This window comes from Halichoeres trimaculatus, unplaced genomic scaffold, assembly GCF_033239565.1.
Source record: "Halichoeres trimaculatus isolate MK-OKI-2021-1 unplaced genomic scaffold, fHalTri1.1 fHalTri1_scaffold_7, whole genome shotgun sequence".
Classification (NCBI taxonomy): domain Eukaryota; kingdom Metazoa; phylum Chordata; class Actinopteri; order Labriformes; family Labridae; genus Halichoeres; species Halichoeres trimaculatus.
The window spans coordinates 15,758,597-15,780,721 of record NW_027437185.1 but is presented as its reverse complement, the minus strand read 5'-3'; the positions used below and the strand labels follow the sequence as shown (position 1 = coordinate 15,780,721).

General features: G+C 39.5%; 1 long non-coding RNA gene across 1 annotated transcript in view; it reads left to right on the top strand.

The window, feature by feature from the left end:
* Nucleotides 1–18,550, top strand: part of LOC141793728 (uncharacterized) — an 82,405-nt gene extending 63,855 nt beyond the window's left edge. The window contains exons 2-3 of the long non-coding RNA XR_012598428.1: nt 12,419–12,507; nt 17,401–18,550. This is a non-coding gene — a long non-coding RNA (uncharacterized LOC141793728). The remainder of the gene's footprint in view (nt 1–12,418; nt 12,508–17,400) is intronic.
* The last annotated feature ends 3,575 nt before the right edge of the window (nt 18,551–22,125 follow it).

Genomic DNA, 22,125 nt, shown 5'->3' with positions numbered 1-22,125 from the left:
AGGCCAGAGTGTACTGCTTTGACATGATCTGGCTTCTTACTGACACAAGGACTTTAAAAGTAAGGCTTGGGGGATGAGGGTATTTTGTTGAACACACTATGACGAGAGAAAAAATAAACTTTAAGGTTATCTGCATTCCCCTCTTTTGTTTTGCTGTGACTCTTGTTTTGTTGCATGTTTTTCAATATCAAACTCTTTAAATAGGCTTTAACATTTTAGTTTGAAGAATAATATATATTTAACTTACTCGTATTACAGGAAATCTCGTCCTCTCATTTGTCTTATAAGAAAAAGATACTTTGCCTCACTGGTGAAAACATTTGTGATAAACAGCTTCTTTCAGCTCAGAATGATTTCATAGATAACTCGCTGTATTCTGGGATCAGTCACACACCCTTGTCCTGTCTGAAGCTGGTCCAAAACGCTGCAGCCAAGCTGCTCACTGGTTCCAGGAAGAGCGATCACATCAGTCCCAGCTTCCTTCCACTTCGCTTAAGAATTGATTTTAAGGTTCTGCTATTTGTTTTCCAAGCCCTGAATTGCCTGGCTCTCTTGTATATAACTGACCTCCTGAGCTGTTATACAACCTCCAGGCCTCTGAGATCCCCTAACATGGGTCTCCTAGCAGTCCCCAGATCGAATTATACACTGACAGTTTTTGCCCACAGGCCCCTCGGCTGTGGAACAGCCTCCCAACCTCAATCAGGTCCGTCCCCATCTGTTGACTCTTTCAAGGCTCGCCTTCTAACTCACTTTTTAAATTATTTGAGTCCTGTTGTTTCTAAAAAGCAGCTTTTTTTCATTTTTAAACGTTGTTTTCTTTGTTCCTGCCTCATGTTTTTCTTTTTAACCGTTCCATTTTGACATTTTGTCTTTTTTTGCAAAGCTTTGGTCAGCTTATGCTGTTTTCTAAAACACAAATTTGGCTTGACCTGACTTGACAGAAATTGATCTGAATAATACACAGTTTAAATCTGAGCAAGTGAGCCTATAGCTCCTAAATAAATATCTGACTAAACCTCTTTGGTTGTTGCTAACTTTAAAATAATAATTAGAGCTGTTAATCGATTAGAATATTTGATCGCAATTAAATGTATGATTGTTCTCAGTTAACTGGCGATTAATCTCAAGTGGATTGCACATTTTTTTTGTTTTTTCAAGTGTACCTAAAGGGGAAAGTTTTCAAGTTTTTACACTTAACAGACTTTTTTTTTAGGCAGTTCAACACAAACTGTTAGAGCTCATGCATCACAACAACAGACGCATTGTCCAACAAGTACTTTTGGTGGGGAAAAAAAAAGATAATTCCCGGGACACTTCACACTTAAGAAAATCATCTCACAGTGTGTCTCTCTGCAGCCCCTGTTTGCTTGGCCAGTGGCCAGCAAGTGGTATTTAAGGACATAGTCACACTGGCACGAGTTAACCCTAAAGCCCAGCTTGTTTGGCAAGTGTGTGAGTGCAAGTGTGCCTGCTTTGTCACGCTTTGCAGAGGTGGGCTTCAACACACCTCACTTCATGCACAAGCACAAGCATGTAGACAGCCATGGTCCATGAGGTATGATTGCTGTGAGCGCACCTCTCAACAATCATTTTGAACAATAGCAGGGTTTTAGAGGTAATGATGTTCGATACCACCAATTTCCTTCCCGATCTGATACTGAGTAAAAATCAGGCGGGCATCACCAATACCAACCCATGATACTTTGTGTAAATACATTTGATGTGGTAAATCTAAAAAAACAACCTATGAATGCCCTTTTAATCTTATCACTAAATTGAAATAAATAATATTTAATGAATCAAATAAATGCCACATTGATTGCACAAGTTTGTAAATACCTACATCTTAAACTAATTTTTCTACAGTTAAAACTAATTAGACAGGTTGTACATTTTTAGAGGACATACCTAAATTAATCTTGGCTTCTTTTTTTTTGCTTTTGTTTTTGATACACAAATTATTACTTCAAACAATCTCATGCAGCTATTTATTGAAGCCTGTATTTGTTTTACTTGTTTCATAACCATATCTAATAATTTGAACTACTCCAACAGCAACAATCCTCTGCAACTTAAACAAACAGCGTCTTGGCTGTTTGTGGAACTAAAATAGCTGTTTTTTTTCTTTCGAGAGTCTAATCACTTCTTGACTCTTCCTCCGGACATATTTTACAATCCCCAAAAAAATACACAAGAACGTCAGCTGTCAATCATCATTAAACGTTATGTAAAACCTATTTTTTAACCTCATGTAACTAATGAAAACGAAACTCTTCAGAAAAAAAGAGGACTTGAATACAACACAGCCTAATGATATCTTCAAATCACCACAACAACTGGATCCGAGAAACATTTCTACGAGGTGTAGTATTCTTTTAAAGTTTGACCACAGCCCATCTGGAATGGCTGGAGAAATGGATTTTTAGACATATACTGCAGCCAGCCACCAGGGGGAGCAGTTTTTTGTGGAGACCTCATTCCGAGCCGAGCAAGCGGATGTCCATTTTTTTTTACAGTCTATGGTGATACCCGCTAAAGTCTGGTTCATATTGGAGTAGTATGACCACTGGCTGTACTTTCCAGTGGGGAAATGCCAATGTGCCATCTGGCAGAGCTTTGGAGGTAAATTTCCCTTTCAAAACACCACCTTTACTCATTTCTGCTTGTCATCCTCAGTGTTCTGTTAGTGCTGTACTGATTCCTGATTTCTCGACTTACGGGACGGGTCAGATACGTGCGCGTTAATCGCGTGTCAAATAAGTTAGAGGAGTTTTAAACAAAATTGAATTAACGCGGTGTTAACGTGTCAATTTTGACAGCCCTAAAAATATTTTTTCTAACTTTATTTTCAAAGTATCTTCTCTGAGGACTTTTGTGTTTTTCTTAAACAGTGAAATATTGCACTTCTGCGTGGAAGCACAAAACCAAAGAACATGTAATATCTTCCTGTCAGTGTCAGCTCTTCATGTAACAACCCTGCAAGCAGAGACAGAGAGAAACTTGTCAAAAGCTGCTCTGTGTGGCTTAAAATAAATCTGCATCATTGTAGATAATGCACAGAATGCCTCCATCAATGTTAGTGTCAATTAGAAAAAAGGCTGTGGTATGGATGATTGGTAACCTCTAAGCTGATGCAAAGCTGGAGCCAACCCCGGTCTTAGTCAGTGAGAAAAGTAAAAGTATAAATTGTTTGCACTGATCCTCCTGAATAATACAGACTGACAATGAGAGTGTGACAACAAGAAAAACTTCATACCTTGTAAGTATCTCTAGTTTGGCTGATGACACCCTGTCTCTTGCCACTAAGTTTTATAACATGTCCCATTTTGAAAAAAAAAAACAACAAAAAACAAAAAACAAAAACAGAAGTGCTCAACTTCATTAAAGTAGTGGCACATAAAAACTAAAATGTAACTATTGATAAAATATTTTTTCTCAAAGTCAACAAAGAGGCTGCATGGCCCAGAGAGATCACAATGTGAATGATCCTGGTTAAAAACCCATAGCCATACAGTAACCTCTCTGTTTGACTGTTGGCTGCTGGCTCACCTCACCTTCCTCCATAGCCACATTGCAGAGACATGCTCATTAGAATAGTAGGTGACACCTGATTGCCCCTAAATGTGACTGTGAGTGTGAATTGTCTATTGGTTGGCAGCCTGTCCAGGCTGGACCCCTCATCTCACCCTTTGATAACTGGGATGTGCCATATTCACCCTCCCCATCCATTATCTACTCTGCGTATCTGAAAGAGACAAAAGTACAGATAATGGATGAAGTTTGAAGAGTGGGGGCACCCATGCGTTCATAAAATTAACCTTTGAACTTTCAGTGCAAACTCACTCAGGCAGCTTTTCTCAATAATGGTTTCCCACGGTGAAATTACTTGTTGAACAAGAAATCAAAGCTCAAAGAAGAAAAAGAGAGACTCTCTGTCTGCTTGCTGAGATCTTGTAATAATTGTATTCTTCTTCTTTGTTTTGGTAACTATTTTTTGGACTTGTGTTCTATTCTGGTTGTTTGTTTGATTCAATTCTGCTTTGGTAGAAATAACTACCACGTGGATTTACTCAACTAAAAGCAAAACGTATTTTAAGTCCTTAGTATTTACTTTAAGCCTCTGGGAAGAGAAATAAATAACACTCAGATTGTGTTAACTATGAACCATTCATGTCTGAGGCACTTTTTGAAGTTATTGAATAATTTCATTAAGCCCTTTTTCAGATTGCACTTCAAAGACCGCCCTTCTGGAGTTGCTTTGTGCAGGGGTCACTGTAACTGTCCTTGACAACCCAGTGGACAGAGGGGTCAGTTCCTCTGATGTGCTGATGACCCAGGAATGACAAATCTGTAAATATGTCTCTTGAGTTTCTAAAGTCTTTCTTTCAGCATGAAAATTAATTTTCCTCACCACTGTTCCCTGTTAGTTCAGCTGACAGTCAAGTTAGTTAGTTGAGCTAATTTGTCCCAGTTGGGAAATTAGGGTGTGGCAGGGATCACAGACATTTGGCAACAAAATCAGTAGAAAAACATGAAAAAACAATGCATTCACAAAGAGAAGGGAGGGGAAAAAAGCAAGTGTAGACACTGGCCATTCAGCTGGTGGTCATGCGAGAGCAAAGCTTTTTTCTAGTGCTGGGCAAGTTAATGCGTTATTTTCGCGTTAACCCGTCAATCTATTAACGCCGTTGAATATTTTATCGCACATTAGTGCATGTTGCTCACATGCTTTTATTTTGTAAATGTTTGTTGTTGACCGCGGTGGAACCGGAAGTGAAATTGCCGGAAAAACGCGATGAGTAACCAAAACAAGCATGGAGAAGAGGGGCAACGCCACGGAACTTAAAGGCGCCGCCGCTTGGTGTATCAGTCCGTGCGCACGGCGTGCCAGGTGTAAACAAACGCAGGTAGTCTGCCAGGACGAGGAGACACGATGAGAACTAGAGCCTTATTTAGCGGTGTTTTTGTGAGAAAGTAACACGCTGAAAATTCTCTAAATAAAGCGTGAATGCAGACTGATATCAGAGTTTTTCGGTGGGAGTCCGTTTATTTCTGTTTTTGGTCAAGTAAAATATGGCCCCGTCTGAGTGCAGAGGAAACCGGCTGACGAGCAGGGAGGGGGTGTTTGGTGCGTGCGCCCTGGGCTTCTGCTGCACAAAAACACTGCTGTAGGGGTAATTTCTGCCCTGAACCTTGTGATAGGACCCAACTTGTTCCATCCCGGAGTATCACTTTAATGCCCTGACAGTGGCAATAAGCTTTAATTTTGTATTTACATTTTGTAAATTTGATTTGCACTAAATATGTGATTTAACTATTACTGTATAACAAGTACTGATTTAGTGTTTGCATGACAGATGTTATGGCACTTTCACAATGCGATTAATTATGATTAATCAGGGAAATCATGTGATTAATTACAATTAAAAGTTTTAATCGTTGCCCAGCCCTACTTTTTTCACATCGCTGGCATTGATGCAAAATGAAGTGAAGTACAATAATTCCCACAGTGTATGTTTCAAAAACTACTTGTGTTATAAGAAGCTTCTCAATCACACCAATATGAGTAAAAGTATTAAGTTATATTTTGCTTTGTTTCTTGTTAGAAAAACTTCACCAGGGATTGCCACACTAGAGGTACAGTATACTAGAATTTTAACTTATTCAGGACTGCTCTTTCCAAATGGCTCTGTTCTTAGAGCTCCCTGCCCTTCCACAAGCATATGTGAAATGCAAAAGCCTGAGGCAGGCTGAGCACACCTCCAATCAAAACCACGTGCAGACAAAGCCAATGCAGGGAGAGCAGCAGAAGCAAAGACAGACACATATAAAACAGAGCAAGCACCCTGACAATAAACATGATAATGGTTTTCTGGAGAAAAAGTAAGTGCAGAGGGTACTTGGCTGTCAGCTTTTGGATGACCACATACTATGCCAAGTTTATCTAAAGGGAAACTGGTGCCAGGTATTTCCAATGATACTGTACAAAAAACAAGAACATCAACTACACAATAACTAAAGAAACAAACTGATCCTTACAGGATGAGAGGTTTGATGCAATTACACAGGAGTAAAGAAATAACTGTATTACTGACAGAATAATATGCAGTGATATTTAGAGCTAATTTTTCCTGCTTTGGCCCAACCCCCCTGCTGAGTTAATGTGAGCTCTAGTGACAGTCCTGACACTTTATTCCACTTGATTATAATGAAGAAAGCCAATGTTGCAAATTGTAGACACTGAGGTAATGAACATCATTTACACCATTGAGGAATAGCTGTGCAGTTCAAGATGATCCAACCCGGTGGTATTTAGATGTAGTTTCTTTGAAACACAGACCTGGACCCAAAGCTGTGTGTTCAGGGTGGCTGTCCTGCATCGCACTTACCTGCTGTGCTCAGTTGTGGTGACCAGTGTTCAGTTTTGGTGTGATTGGGATTCCACATGGATGAACCTCGGCGGATATGTTAGTTTCAGAGTACACTAGGTTGATTATGACCTGAAAAAAAATCTTGAGGTTCAATAACAGCTATAGGATAGAGAACAGGATGGAAAACAAGAGACTAGTTAAGCCTTTGCAAATTAGCATGATCTGACTCCGTACCGCTGTTTTTTCTTTATAAAAAAAAAACCTTTTACTCAGATTTCCACTGCATAAACTGAGAGACCATGAAGAATACCAAATGTGAAGATAAGCAGGACTGCAGGGTCTTCTGCCTGGTGCTCAAGATGTAATATAGGAGCCAGACCTGTGTGCATGATCACTCAGAAGGAAATACAGGATATGAGGTTGTGCACATTAAACTTATATCTATGTCTGTCTATGCAGTGGCCAGGCTGTGCTTGTTTGTTGCCTAAACATGCAAGAAATGAATCCTAATTAACATGAAAGAAATCCATAGAAACATGTTTCACCAAGATAAATGGATAAAGAAATGGGTTTGAGTAAAGGCTGAGTTGTTCTTTTGACAAGATTAAATAGAAAGAGTCAGATAATAAATAAACAAACAAAAAAAACTTGTTTCGCATGGAAGCTTAAACCAGGGTAGCTAATTTTCCAAATGACGGCTGTTTAAAAAGACACACGTGTATGTTGAGCTGATGTTACTATAATTGGTCTGTTCTCCAACTTAGTTCATTATCACATTACCATTGTATAACTTTTTTTTTTAAGTGCCATATAATTAAAGTTTTTTATTATTATTATTATTATTATTATTATTATTATTATTATTAATAATAATAATAATAATAATAATAATAATAATAATAATAATAATAATAATAATAATATTATATTTTTCTAGCCCTGCCACCCTCAACAGAAAATGAATGGATTACTATCTATCTGGCAGCCAGGTTGCTTTCTGCACAGCAAAGTCTACTAATGTTGAATCTTTGACCATTTTTGCTGGGAATCAGAGTTGACTGATACATGAAAAGAGAAACAAAGAAAAACAAAAACAACAACAAAAGACAACAAAATACAAAACAAAACAAATCCTCCATACTGATATATCATTGACCTTAATGTATAGTAAAATGCTGGTGAGTGGGTTGTAACCATAAACTGTAAAAAAGAAAAAAAAAAAAAAAAAAAAAATGGAGGTCATCTTGCTCAGCTCAAAGTGAGGTCACCAGGAAAACTGCTCCCCCTGGTGGCTGGCTGCAGTTTAGGTAAAAAAAAAAAAAAAATCTGGCTCTCCAGCCATTCCAGATGGGCTGTGGTCAAACTTTAAAAAAATTAATACACCTCATAGAAATGTTTCTACCAACCGATTGTTGAGGTGGCTTTAAAAAATATAAAAAATATTATTTTGGCGGCTATATTCAAGTCCTCTTTTTTCTGAAAAGTTTTGTTTTCATTAGTTATACAAAGTTAAAAATGAGGTTTTACGTCACGTTTAATGATGATTGACAGCTGCAGTTCTTGTGTATTTTTTTCGGGGATTATAAATTATGTCTGGAGGTAGAATCAAGAAGTGATTAAATTCTCAAAAGATGAAAAATAATTGTTTTTTGTCTCCTGGCTCCACTCAGATTCTCCCAGCATCCCTCACAGTCTCTTCTGCACAGACTCTGGCTGCACAGCTGCTTCAATGGCAGCGTCTGTGACGGGGGAATTTTGGCTTCATAACTGTACAATGGTAAATGTACAGTCTATGGTTGTTACAGGGGATTAGATATCCATACAGTCAGTGTTGTTGAGCTACTGTCTTTTCACAAAGATGCATAAAGCAAACTTAAATAACTGTAGTACTAATGGGTCAGCATTGAGGGAAATAGCTGCTTTGATAAATAGAAATATGCATTGAAGTCTCTCTTGACTTTTTTTACTCTCTGTGTAATAACAGCTGTGTCGCAGCCGCTCCTGATGGAGACATCAGATGTCTATTCTTCTGAACAACCCTCTTTCATCTATTTATTGTGAAGCCTCCTGTCTGAGCTTTTATGATTGTCTGTCTGTTGACTCCACACTGATGCAGCAAACTGTGACTGGTAGCCTTTTCAACTCTCCAAAACTATATCCATTAACTTGTTTGCAAAAGTTTTTTCTGGTCTTTGCTGCGATTGTTTTGCTTGTCAACACAATCTGAGCGCAAAGATGAATTAGCCTCCCTGCCATGCCTGTGTGTTCTTTTCTCACATGTTGAGTGCAAAATACAGATTTGTTCTAGCCTGTGTTTTGAGCTGTAATTTTAATGTCATTTTAAGGTTTTAAAGGCATAACTGTTCTGTTTTCCAAGCTGCAGGGTTGGCATGAATGTTTTCTCCAAAGTGTTTTTCCTCCAACGTCTAAAATGTCTCCTCGCAGTTTATCTGCAGCAGGTCTTCTGGTGGTTTTGTAAAGTGTGTAAGTGCCCATCAGTCTACTCTCCAAAAATAAACAAAACAGCTCACTCTCACCTTGAAAGTGTTAAAAAAAGAGAACCTGTATTCAGTATTGATCGTGCCGACTGCCGAGCCTGCTGGGCTTTATGAATTAGTGCTCACCACCGGCCCAGCCAGAGCTCTCACCCCTGTGCAGCATCTGAGGATTCACACAGTGTCTGAGGGCGCTCAGCATTATCAGTATGCAGCATGCATGCCTGCAGGTCTGCAAATAACTTCATGGCGTATCCTCCACCCACCTGCCCACCCCACCTCAACATCCAGCCCATTTGTTGATCTATACTTTATTGCTAAATTTACGAGTAATACTCAGGCTCCAACACAGTCGTTCCAATCAACCAGGGGCTGTGCAAAAATTTTTCCCCGCCAGTCATAAAATTTAATGAATAATTTGAATAGATGCTGATGCAGACGGAGCTGCTGGTCAAGTGGGTTTATCTGATTTGCTGTGCAACACGACTCCATGTTTGGTTTTTATGAACAAAGGATTAAATCTTGTAAATCTGCCCAAATTACCTGTAAGCTATTAAGATAAAAAATGAGCATGCCACATAACTTGTGATCCTGGATAACATGACTCTTCAGAGATATGTACGCCTGAGTGTAAATGGTCACAGGCGAGATTGACCTGCAGCTGTTATAAAGCTCTGTGGACTCAACGATTCCACCACGGAGACACAATCAAACACTCAGCCTAAGGAGCAGCAGAGATCAATAATAGATTTTTTTACGCCCGCAGGGAAGGGTTTATATCTGACAAATGACAATCTTCTGTTAGATATTCATTCATTCAACTCAGTATGTGACTCAGGCTGAGTTTTAGTCATTTGAGGAGAAATCTGCACAGAGAAGTGAAGGAGTTCTTGTGTGGAATTAAGTCTACAAGTTTTAATTATTACAGCGAGGAACCGAGGATCAAGAGCACATCTGATTTTATCATTCTGAGTGAAGGTAGACTGTTCAGGGCTGACACTCAGGTATTCCTACTGTTGTTTCCTCTGATTTTCATCTTTGAAGATCCGGTGTATAGATTTTTCTGTTTATTCCAAAAATATGTTAATTTTCTACTGATTTATGCAAAAGAAAACGAGGAAGATGTTTCATAGAAAGCACAGAAGCTTGTGTGTGAGTGGGTTTAGTAGCAACTTGTGACTGGATTATATGGTAACATCCCTCCATCAATCCATACATTTCTTATACCACATGGCCCGCTGGGGACGTTAAGAGCCCGAGCCAATCCCAGCTGTCAACGAGCAAGAGGCGAGGTACAAACTGGACTAGTCACCGGTCAATCACTGAGCTGACACACAGAGACAAACAGCCAAACACGCTCAGACTCACACCTTCAGGTAATCTATGGCCAACAAACCCACACGTGCATACAAGGCTGCTGTTCCCAGGCGGGCCCTTCATCCTCTGCTAGAGCTGCAATAACCAGAGCACCACTCGCTCCTCATCCTGAGGAAATAAATGAGTGAACACCACGAAGACAAAATGAAAAGCAAAGTTTACCAATGGGGAGATGAAATGAAGTTAAATTCAGGGGAAAACATTGGTTAAAAACGTAAATAAAGATATGAGTTCCTTGAAATGATCGCCCCTGCTCCAAGATATCTATGGGAATTACTTTGTATTTTTGCGGACAGACGGTGAATCAGAGGTCAAGTTAACAAGTTTATTCTATGAGCCTGTCCCTCAGAACCATAGTTTCTATTCTCACTGCCATCTTTTGTGTTATTTCATGAAATATGCATCTGTACTTCCCCATTCCACTGATTTTAACATTCAAAAATACATCCTGCAAAACAAATAAGCCACAACACAGAGGTAGGCCTACACATAATTCAAATAACTGCACTTTGAATAATGGTAGGAGGATAGGTGTGGGTCCAGATCTGTGTATTTGGACCCTGAGTTTGTTTTTTTTGTTTTTGTTTTTTTTTTAAACCAAGGGCAGGCTCACTGTTTTTGTCGAAACGGATGAAAGAATTCAAAGATCATGGAAACTTGTAAGAAAATGAAAAGAAAACATGTGATCCGGATAAAATCTCTTGCATTGTTTTTTGTCACAGAACAAACATTTTACAAAACAATGAAAAAATAAAACCTAAGTGCAGCAGAATCCAGTCCTCCATTCACAGCGTCAAAAAGCTTAATGTGTGTTAAGGAACGGTGCATCTTTTACTACATCTTTTACTGTATCTTTTACTTTATCTTGTGAATTAACTGTGATTTTGATAATAGTTAACATGAGCTGTAATCTTAAGTATCTGTTTGGCCTTCTTGTCCCTGGCACTGCAGTAAAAGCTGTCTGGCACTGACTCAGCCACTTAATATGCAAGTATTTCCACCTACTGGTCAAGTGATAACACTGCACATCACCCTCACACTTTTATTTCCTAGTTTATGATACAAATCTAAATTACTGCTGCATAATAGAGATTTGGGCAGATACTTGACATGCATGTAAAATTTGAGCATATTTATAGAATAGATTGCAGCCGGTGGAGCATATCACTGGCAGCCTCTGGGGTTTATAGCTGTTATCAAACAGACTGGTTCAGGCCTGCATTGATTTGTGTCTCTGTTCTCAGGTAGTCCCGCGTGTAATTCAGTCCAGTGTGTCCCTTCATCCATGCTGCCAATTTCCTCTGTCGCAAAAGCATGACAAAGCATGCCAGCAGTTCTTGTTGTGCATTTTACATAAAGTCTGTCATCTAAATCTGCTCTGATGTTCTGGGAATAAAATAGGTGGTGCCTCCCCCTCTTGTGGTTTGATGCATTATTACATTGGTGTGCAGATGCAGCTCTTAACTGTGCCTGCTCATTAGAGGTTTGATAACCTTATTGTGGTTTGAGAGATCCTTCAGAATCTGCAATTTGTTACAAAAATGTCTGTGCATGGACAGCACGGTGTGTTTCATCAGAGCAAAATGCCCCAGACAATCATTTTCCTGTGCACCATGTGGTGCTATGTGAGCGTCTGTGATCATGTAGACAATGTTTAAGAGGGGCGAGAAAGAAATCAATGTCAGGATTGAAGTGGTTTCCTTATTTCCTTTGGAGTGCAGTGTATTGCTGATTGAGCGTTCAGACCCATTCAGAACCAAGATTGCCTCTCCTTTTTATAGGCAGCTCCAGCTCGGATTGACTCTCAGTCTCATGATGCTGGTAAAAATAGCTTTATTCTCAACTGGCTCGATTTAATTTAGCAGGCCTCTGTCTCCACTGTGAAAGCTGATGGGGAGAAGTAGCTTCACAACAGCAGAGTTGATGGATCAGAAATGTACTAAAATTGCAAGTTTAGTATTTTATTTTGTCTCAAAAATCTGCAGTTAGCAACATCAGAGATGACTGCATCAGAGAGCTCAATATTTGTGTTTTTCTTTTGCGTGCATGTGAACAAATTCCTCCTCCTCGATGTTTCATTGTGCATGTGTTTTCCTTTGACGCTGGAGATGAGTGTTAGGAGTAGTGGTTGTTCCTCCATGCGTTCAGAATTTCCTTCTTTAATCTCCCTAGGAAGCTGCTGGGCTCGGCTGCAAAGCATGGATGGCTGTGTGAGTTATGGCATGCAGGAATCTCGTTTGTGGGGAAAAATTGGATGAAAGGTAGGATTTCACCCAAGAAAACGCTAATTGTGAAAACTTATCACATCCCCCAGTGCAGTCCTCCTAGATACTTAGCAGATATGACAAAGCTGTAATATAGGACAGAAGAGATTCAGCACAAGGGGAACACTGGTCCCCAAGGGTGGCGTTAAAAAGCCACAGGAAAGTGTGTTTCTCTGCCGGTGAGATGGTGAGGAGAAAAAGCCTTTTCTTTTTCCCCTTCCTAAAGGCACTGAATTCATGCCTCAATTTCTCTCCTTCCCTTTTCTGTTTAGTGTTTATCATGCATGCTACACTTTTATGTGTGTGTGTGGGTGGGTGGGGAGGTGGAGTATGGCGGGGCATCATTGGGTGGAATGAAATTTATCAAAGTCAGTGGAGCATTGTGATGAAAGCTTTGTGAGGGAATTTCAACCACGACTATAGCCGGGGTCCATGCAAAGTGGTGAGCTTTCTCTTCCTTTTTTTTAATGAGAATTCTCCCCAGCTATTTTGGTTCACAGGGTATAGTATGGCTTTAACCTTTGCTATTTATACCATCAGCTGAATTGGACGGTTAGCGGGGAATTAGAATCATCCAAAAGTTGTTAAGCAGGCATCTGTCTTTCTCCTCCTTCCCCAGAGACAAATCCTCCATATTCAATTTGTGTTTGTGTGCTCCACTTTCCATTTGGAAGCTGATTGATTCACAGCTTCCCCATCCACCATAATCACCAAATAATTTACCTAGCTGTTATCAAGGGGCAGATAATGGAAAAAGAAATAAATCCCAATCTTTACTTTGTTGAGCCAGAACATTACAATCAAATCCCGGAGTTGTTTGTGAGAAAACAAGACTGGGGGAGAAAAAAGGGGGAGACAAAGCTCTACCCATTTGGCTGATTGCTTTTACCTGTGCTCTTTGTCTTTGTGTCCAAATGGTTTCATACACCTAAGGCTAGTCATTTATTTCTAATAACCCAGCACATCACTGTAAATGGCACAACTGAAACCGGCTGATGTCCTCTGCCTTTCATCGAATGAGCACAGCCCATTGCCTATGCATTTACGACCTCCAGGTACAGCAGCACATGATATACAATTGGCATTAACTCACTACCACTGTCAATGGGGCACAGTAAACACATTCATGATTGCAGTACAATAGCTCCGTGTCCAAGCATGATGGACGACTTGCCATCAAAATACCTTTTGATGACAGATTTGCTCAGTTGCATTTAACGCTGCAGGTTGGTCAGTGTTGAGGGGCAAACAGCAGCTAACGTGCAAAACAAACTGCGAATCAGGGCTGTGAGCAGTCATGAGACTCCTTTTTGAGCAATATGTGATCCTCTGCTGATGCATTGCTGCTCAGGGGTGGGATCTTGCAAGTGTTGATGTTGAATGTAACATCCAGCGAAGAGGTTCAATTTATTTTCAGACTGAAAAAAGAAATTCAGATATAATCCATTTAAAAGTGCGGTGACCATGCGGTGAAAAGAAGCTGCAAATAAGGATGTCCTGAAACTTTCCTCTGCTAGAACACATACAGATCAGATCTGCAGCATTTTCACAGGCCACATTTTACAGTGGGATGAATATAGCACTTTTATACCAGGCTCCAGACAGATTTCCAACCTGCCAACTGCTGACTGAAACCCCAGTAATAGTTTTTCACATTTATGTAACACTTGCATAACATGATGGATTCCATTATTAAAAAATACATCCTGTCATGACTTATTTTTATTTTTTTGCCGATTGACAATTTACCTATCTTCTTGTGCAGTCTATCAACTTCCTGCCAAGCATCACATCATTTCAGTCCTTAAGCAGAAAACTTGTTGTCCTAACACTTCTGACAAACAAGCGCTGACATTGGCAATGCTGTCTCCCACTCATACCTCTGGCTATTGTATCTGTAATTGAACTCTGGTCCACTGCTACTCAACATTCCTGACCACTCTGCCTGTGACAACTTTGCATTACAGCGCGGTGAAGGTAGGAAGGTCAGCGCAAGAACATACTGCAAGTGTATCAGAGAGCCAACCAGGATTTCTGCAGCGGCTCGGGCTTATCTGCCTTTTAATTATACTGAATATGGTCCAGTTTTGCATGAATAAAAAAATCAAAGTGTTAAATTCATAGGATTAAATCCTGCAGACATGTTAATTAAATACTCAGATAACAGAGCGTAGATGCAGTCCAGAGTTCAAAAGTCCAGATAGTAAGTCTATTTATAAGAGAACTTACTTATTACACATTAAATTTAATGTTCCAGGGCTTAATGCAACCCTGTAAGTGCATTACTTCAGTTTACTCAATCATTACAACATGTATTTTTAATTATGCATTGTTCCCAACAACACTACCCAAGTTAATAGCATTGCAGCATAATTAATAGATGATGAGTTTGTAGACAAACACACACACACACACAGCGTGTTTAGCCTCCTGCTTTACTCACTTTCACACTCAACCACATGCATTAATTTGAATCAACAGAAACACACAGAAGTGGAAAAGAGGAAAAGGCAAAATCGATTCCAATCAGCGGGAACCTGACCTTATGCTAACTATGAGCAACTGAGACACTTAGCAACTGTGGAAAGCTGACCACATTAGAGTGGAAATGCTGAAATTATTAACCAGGCTTAGAGGAGATCTGCAGCACTGGCCTCTTAAATCTCAACAGATTCTTCACATTAATGCAAGGCTCTTCCTGCTGGCATTGATTGACACCAATCATGATTCATAGCAAAGTACACGGATGAGATCTGTAACACAGTGTGGTGTAAATCCTTATATGTCATATGCTCCAACTAAATGTCACCTCCAGACAGGGATTGTACATAAGGCCCCTGGACACGTCACCACCGTTGTATCAAGCTAACCTTTGTGCTTTTGATTTGTAAGAAAGGAGGAGGCATCTTAAAGAAAAACACACCCAGAGGGGATTCAAACTGTCTGCACAGAAATCTTCCAGAGAGAAAAATGTGTAATATTTGTGAACCTGTTAGTTAGATCTCTTTTGCTTAAATCAGAGGGAAGAGGTTGCAATGACACACTTCACCTTAATGTGAATACTAAGTCAAGAGTCATCAGCACTCGAGATGTGAAATCTAAGAATGATTTCTCAAAGTATGGATTAAAGGCTGAAACCAGTATGTAACAGAGGTTCACTCTGTCTTTAGATCGGACCTAGTCTAACTCACTGCCTAGTTATACCATTACCTCCATAGCTGTTCAATGACACAACACTTGTGCTATTGTGTGTGAAAACTGCCTTTCATAGAAAGTTTTCTCTGTGTGATATACACTCAATGACCACTTTATTAGGTACACCTTGCTAGTACCGGGTAGGACCCCCTTTTGCCTTCAGAGCTGCCTTAATCCTTCTTGGCATAGATTCAACAAGGTACTGGAAACATTCCTCAAAGAGTTTGGTCCATATTGACATGATAGCATGCAGATTTGTCGGCTAAACGTCCATGATGAGAATCTCCCGTTCCACCACACCCCAAAGGTGCTCTATTGGATTGCGAATCTGGGGACTGTGGAGGCCATTTGAGTACAGGGAATTCATTGTCATGTTGAAGAAACCAGTCTGAGATGATTCCAGCTTTATGACATGGAGCGTTATCCTGCTGGAAGTAGCCATCAGAAGATGGGTACACTGTGCTCATAAAGGGATGGACATGGTCAGCAACAATACTCAGGTAGACTGTGGACTTTGAACCATGCTCAGTTGGTACTAAGGGGCCCAAAGTGTGCCAAGAAAATATCCCCCACATCATTACACCACCAGCAGCAGCCTGATCCTTTGATACAGGGCAGGATGGATCCATGCTTTCATGTTTTTAACGCTAAATTCTGACCCTACCATCTGAATGTGGAGCAGAAATCCAGACTCATCAGACCAGGCAACGTTTTTCCAATCTTCTATTGTCCAGTTTTGGTGTTGCTGTGTGAATTGTAGCCTCAGTTTCCTGTTCTTAGCTGACAGGAGGGTCACCCAGTGTGGTCTTCTGCTGCTGTAGCCCATCTGCCCCAAGGTTGGACGTGTTGTGCAATCAGAGTTGCTCTTCTGCAGACCTCGGTTGTAACCAGTGGTTATTTGAGTTTTTGTTGTCTTTCTATCAGCTTGAACCAGTCTGTCCATACTCCTCTGACCTCTGGCAAAAAAAAACAAAAACACAAAAAAAACACTTTTTGGCCCACAGAACTGCCGCTCACTGGATATTTTCTCTTTTTGGGCCATTCTCTGTAAACCCTAGAGATGGTTATGCGTGAAAATCCCAGTAGATCAGTAGTTTCTGAAATACTCAGACCAGCCCATCTGGCACCAACAACCATGCCACGTTCAAAGTCACTTTAATCACTTTTCTTCCCCATTCTGATGCTCGGTTTGAACTGCAGTGGATCGTCTTGACCATGTCTAAATGCCTAAGTGCATTGAGTTGCTGCCATGTGATTGGCTGATTAGACATTTGTGTTCACAAGCAGTTGGACAGGTGTGTCTAATAAAGTGGCCGGTGAGTGTATAATTGGCTCTGTGCCTCACAGATCTTTTTTGTGAGTGAATAAATGTACCACAAAGGAAGAATTACCCTGAAAATCCTGCTTGCCATATGGCTCACTTTTGCCCCATATTGGAGCTGATCTCTGTGATATTTACAGAATGATTCATTGAAGGTAAAGCAGGAGTTTGCGACACTACGAGGGTATTTGATTCACTTAACATAACACCTTGCTGTTAAAATGATTAAAACCAACATGCTTAAAGCTTTTGGAACTATTCCCATGGTTTATGTCATGATCAGAAGTTCAAGATGTTGTTTGAAGGACAAAACTGCTGAAGTTAATAAATAATCTGTCAAGAGTATTAAGTGTCCTTCTGCTTTTCTTCAACAGGAGATTTGGAAGCAGCTCATCTTTGGATATGAAACAGCATCTGCTGCAGCATGAAGGGCACTTATTGTGAAAAATGTGTTAAATCAAACTACCAGCTCAAGACACCCACACAAGCCCGCCCACACACAGAGACACATATACACACACAAGAGCAAACTCACATCATACAGGTGTCGTTATTGGAGTTCATGTTTTGTGAATTTTGTCAATGGCTGAAATGTGCACATTTTCCTTATTAAGAAGTATATTATCCTAAAATCAAACAGACAGATGAAAACAACTTTTATACAGAATTTGAAGCAACACATAACATTTATATCTTGAAAATTCTCTGAAGAAACTTCCTACATTTGGGCTGTGAAACCTTAAAATAAGCTTTATCCTTGGACTTGTGAGATCACAGTGGCTTCTGTTAAGTCTAATGAGGTATCTTGACTAGACACTCTGTAAGGTTTGAAGTTTTTGTGGCATAAAAACTTAGGAGCTGAGGAGTTTAGTATTAAAGACCACTCAATGGTGAAACCTTTAAAACCTCATTGAAAATATCATAAATATGTATTCTTTCATAAAGTTTAAGGAAATTTAAGGAGAGTCTCTAATCCACCATGTTTAAAATTGCATTTCAGTTTTATTGAGAGCTGGATAGTTTTGATCCTTTTGACTTAAAATTGAGCCATTTTGTGACAATCAGTGTCATATTCTTCAAATGCAACTCTATGTAAGAGAAAGATAGCTTTCTAATCAATTCTCTGTTGGCTTAGATGTGCGTTACATGGCATGGGAGGCAGACCTAGACATCTGTCGGGATAAATTTTTCATAAGGAAGCCCTCCTTGTGGGCATACCCCCTCCAATACTGTATGAAAAATTTACCATAATCAGTGAAATGAAGCTGAGCAATCAGCAAGAAATGAGTTGAAGGTGCACTCCATGGTCTTACATGTGAAAAAAGGGCCGACCACAGCTCTTTGACACATGCAATGAGAGATCTGACGCTGCAACACCCGGCCTGGCAACAGATTTTTTATTCCTGTGCTTTGATCGCTGAAATCTTTGCAGGTCCATTTCTCACATTGTGTTTTTCTTTTATTCTGCACCTCCAAACCCATTTCCTCTCCATGATTCTGTTAAATAATAAAAAAAAACTCTCACACACACAGCTGGGTCATTCTTCTCATTCCACTGTTCCTCCTCACCTTCCCATGCCTCATGATGAATGGTTTCATTACACTTAAGAGAACATCAAGACACTTTTTTGGATAAGCTGCGTCATATCTGTCATAGGCTGGCTGTATATTTCACTCTTGTCTCCTGTCATGAGATAACCTTGGCATGTAAAATGAAGAAACAGGAGCTCTTTTACAGATGAAGCTGACGATGTCTGTTGTTATCAAATTGTCTCGTCTTTGTCAGTCTTCACAGACATGTCAGAGTCAGCTGTAGTCCAACCCTGGGATTAGTTTTTGCTGCCATGTACCGGGTCCTGCTGTGGATGTGATGTAACAGAGTGGATGTCAGCTCTGTCACACTTAATGTAAACTGACAGGCTGTGATCAGCTTTTCTGGACATAGATCCATGTCTTTCAGTTTGGGCCATTTACACACATCCAAGTGTAATTAAACCACTTTTCTGGTAAAGATCCTTCAATGAAATGTCACTCTGCAGCAACCTCTATTACTGGGCAGCTTATGACAGAAACTGATGTTAGGACCTCCACACTGAACCTAAATGTATTGTGTTCAAGTTTAAACAATACAAGTTGCATATCTGACCACTGTTTCTAAAACTTTTTGTTATTTAACAAGCATTGCTCATGGACGGATGGATGATTCCTCTTCATCTGGAGTGTGTATCCAGTTATACAAGATTTGAACAAGCACTGACACATCAACACCTTTCAGCTGATGAAGAGAGCTCTGTCAGTCATCAGTTTATCAGGATTATTAACTCTATTTCAGTTTTAGGTGCAAACTCTTTCAGAAATTATTTGTGTTTATAAAAAATGTAGCCATGGGTCAAAGCAATTCAGACCAAAAGCCTTGAGATACTGCTCACTGGATGAGTGAGTTTTCATAATTTTCCTGATTCAGTGGTTGTACATTCCATCTTTTTCAATGTCTCCTCTTTTTAATCTCTGCAATAAGTGCAATCTGCTGCTTAACATTTTTCAGCTCCAGCTCCTCTAAAAAACAGCCATATTCAGTTCTTTTGGTTTGGCACAACAAGCAGAGTATGTAGCAAAACCTGGAACCCAGGATATGACGAACATGTAAATCTGCCAAAAGCATGTGGGTGGACAATTACAAAGCAACATAAACCTATGTAGTGCATACAATGGCATATGCCGTTACAGAGCAGAACAAGTATAAATCAGGTGTGCATATACATATATATATATATATATATATATATATATATATATATATATATATATATATATATATATATATATATATATATATATATATATATATATATATATATATATATATATAGTAACACTGGTGTGTGTGTGTGTGTGTATATATATATATATATATATATATATATATATATATATACACACACACACACACACACACACACACACACACACACATATATATATATATATATATATATATATATATATATATATATATATATATATATATATATATAATCCGATTGTCCCTCTTGGTGCCACCCAAGATTCTAACTATGATGGGCTGTTTGCCAAAGGACACTCTCCTGCAGACAGCTAACAGTGAGCTAAAACAGGATGTAACACTGGCCAGTATAGCTAGCTTTAAGTCTGTTTTCCACACGTCCAGGCAGCTGAGTACACAATAGAGCAGGGGTGGCCAACCTGCGGCTCTTTGTCTTTCGGTGTGCGGTTCTCTGATCCATTCATTATTGTAATGAGTAGTGGTGAGCCAATCAATCCAAATTTTTGATATATTGATGTTGTGATCAGTGTTGATAAATACTTGGGTGAAGAGAATGAAACTTAAGTTTCATTTTCTTTTCTCTACATTGCACATGTGCACATAGCTATCTAGATAGATATATAGATGAATGGAACTTTGTCTTTTCTGCTCTTCGGCTCTTTGTAATACCACGGTAGTTTTTGTGGCTCTTGGTCTCTGACCGGTTGGCCACCTCTAGATGGGGGCAGATGGTCTAATTTACTTCTCAGTGGTTAGATAAAGTATCTTAGGCTTTTATTTTGTTCCATTTTTGTCTGTTAATATTTTTTGGATTGGACAAGAGATGTATTCTCAAGGCAGTGAGGAACATTTGACCATGTTGAGGGACAGTGAAGGTCATCAGTCTCTTCCACAGCTATCTTTGAAGTCATGGGCTGGAAAACTTAGATTCCCCTATGTATGCAGGACTATAAGAAATTAATCAGTAGGGGTGGTTTATCAGCTTCTTTCATAATCAGTATATGATGCAGTTACATTACAGAGGCTATACTAGCGAAATTTCACAAGTGTCTTCAACAAGAAAAATTAACTCTTATGATAATAAATTAAAGAGCCGGGGTTTTGCAATGATTATGCAAAACAAGAGATACAGGTTTAAAATGATCTTTCACCTCAGATTCATGACACCTTTAAGATTTAGAACATCATCAAAGGCTCTCCGGTTTTTTATGGGCAGTTTTTGCTTTTAGCTGCATAAACTGGAAATTTAATCAAGAAAATGTTTTACTTTAAGAGATAATTGTTAAAGAGGAGAAGAAAAATAATGCAAGACCCTACAACTTTCCTTTAATAGAGGAAGCTTGTTTTTAAAATCAGTGAATTAAAAATGCAGTTGAATATATCACCCATTGATTTTATCCTTCACCAGAGTATATCCCCGCTCATGAAATATTGTGAAATTTTGATAATAGACGCATGGGATTCCCTGTTATTGGCAACACTGGCGTGTCAAAATAGAAATCCATAAACCTCTCTTGACAGTGCATTAAAGTGGACACATCCCCATGATTGATTGGACATCCAGCTGACAGATCCCGGCGATTGTTTACTGTGGTGGACCCTGGCAACGACTGGGCGTTTATTGCTGTCTGGTCCTGCAGTATTTCAACGTTGTATCTCACTCCTCAGAGACATCAACAAGCAGCATCACAGCGAATACACACATCCAAGTAAGCATTACCGGCTTTCACACTGATGTTTTCTCTCGCAGGTACAGAGGGAGTCTGGATAATTAATGGGTAATTACCCATCACACTTTGATCAACAGTTTCCTGAATTCCCTCTAGGTTTGCAAGAACTCTTAGAGGAGAAAAAAGTGCTGTTTACCGTGAGGGTAATGGGAAGTGGATCATCACTTCAGTCGCACTTGTAGTTTGTGTATTTTTTATTTCGTACAAGATTTTTGCATATCAGTGGATCAGCTTTTCTTCAATGTCGTATCCATTATTCAAACCACAGCTATTTTTGAAAGAAATGTCTCTTGAATTTTAAAGCCCTTAAGGGTGGAAGATGCATTCTCCTACAATCAGGTGCCACTAAAAAAACTTTCCCCTGCACTTCTAGGTCTCATTATCTATTAAAATAATGAGTGAGTGACAAGAGCTCAACATGAAAACCGCAAATAAATGGGAACACTAGTGACACCCTACCCACCAGGAGTCCTTGCATCCGAAAGAATCAATGTCAGACTTGAAGGAGCATCGTTTTCTCTCACTACATTTTCTCTGATGTGTGAAGACTTCATGCTTGCAATGAC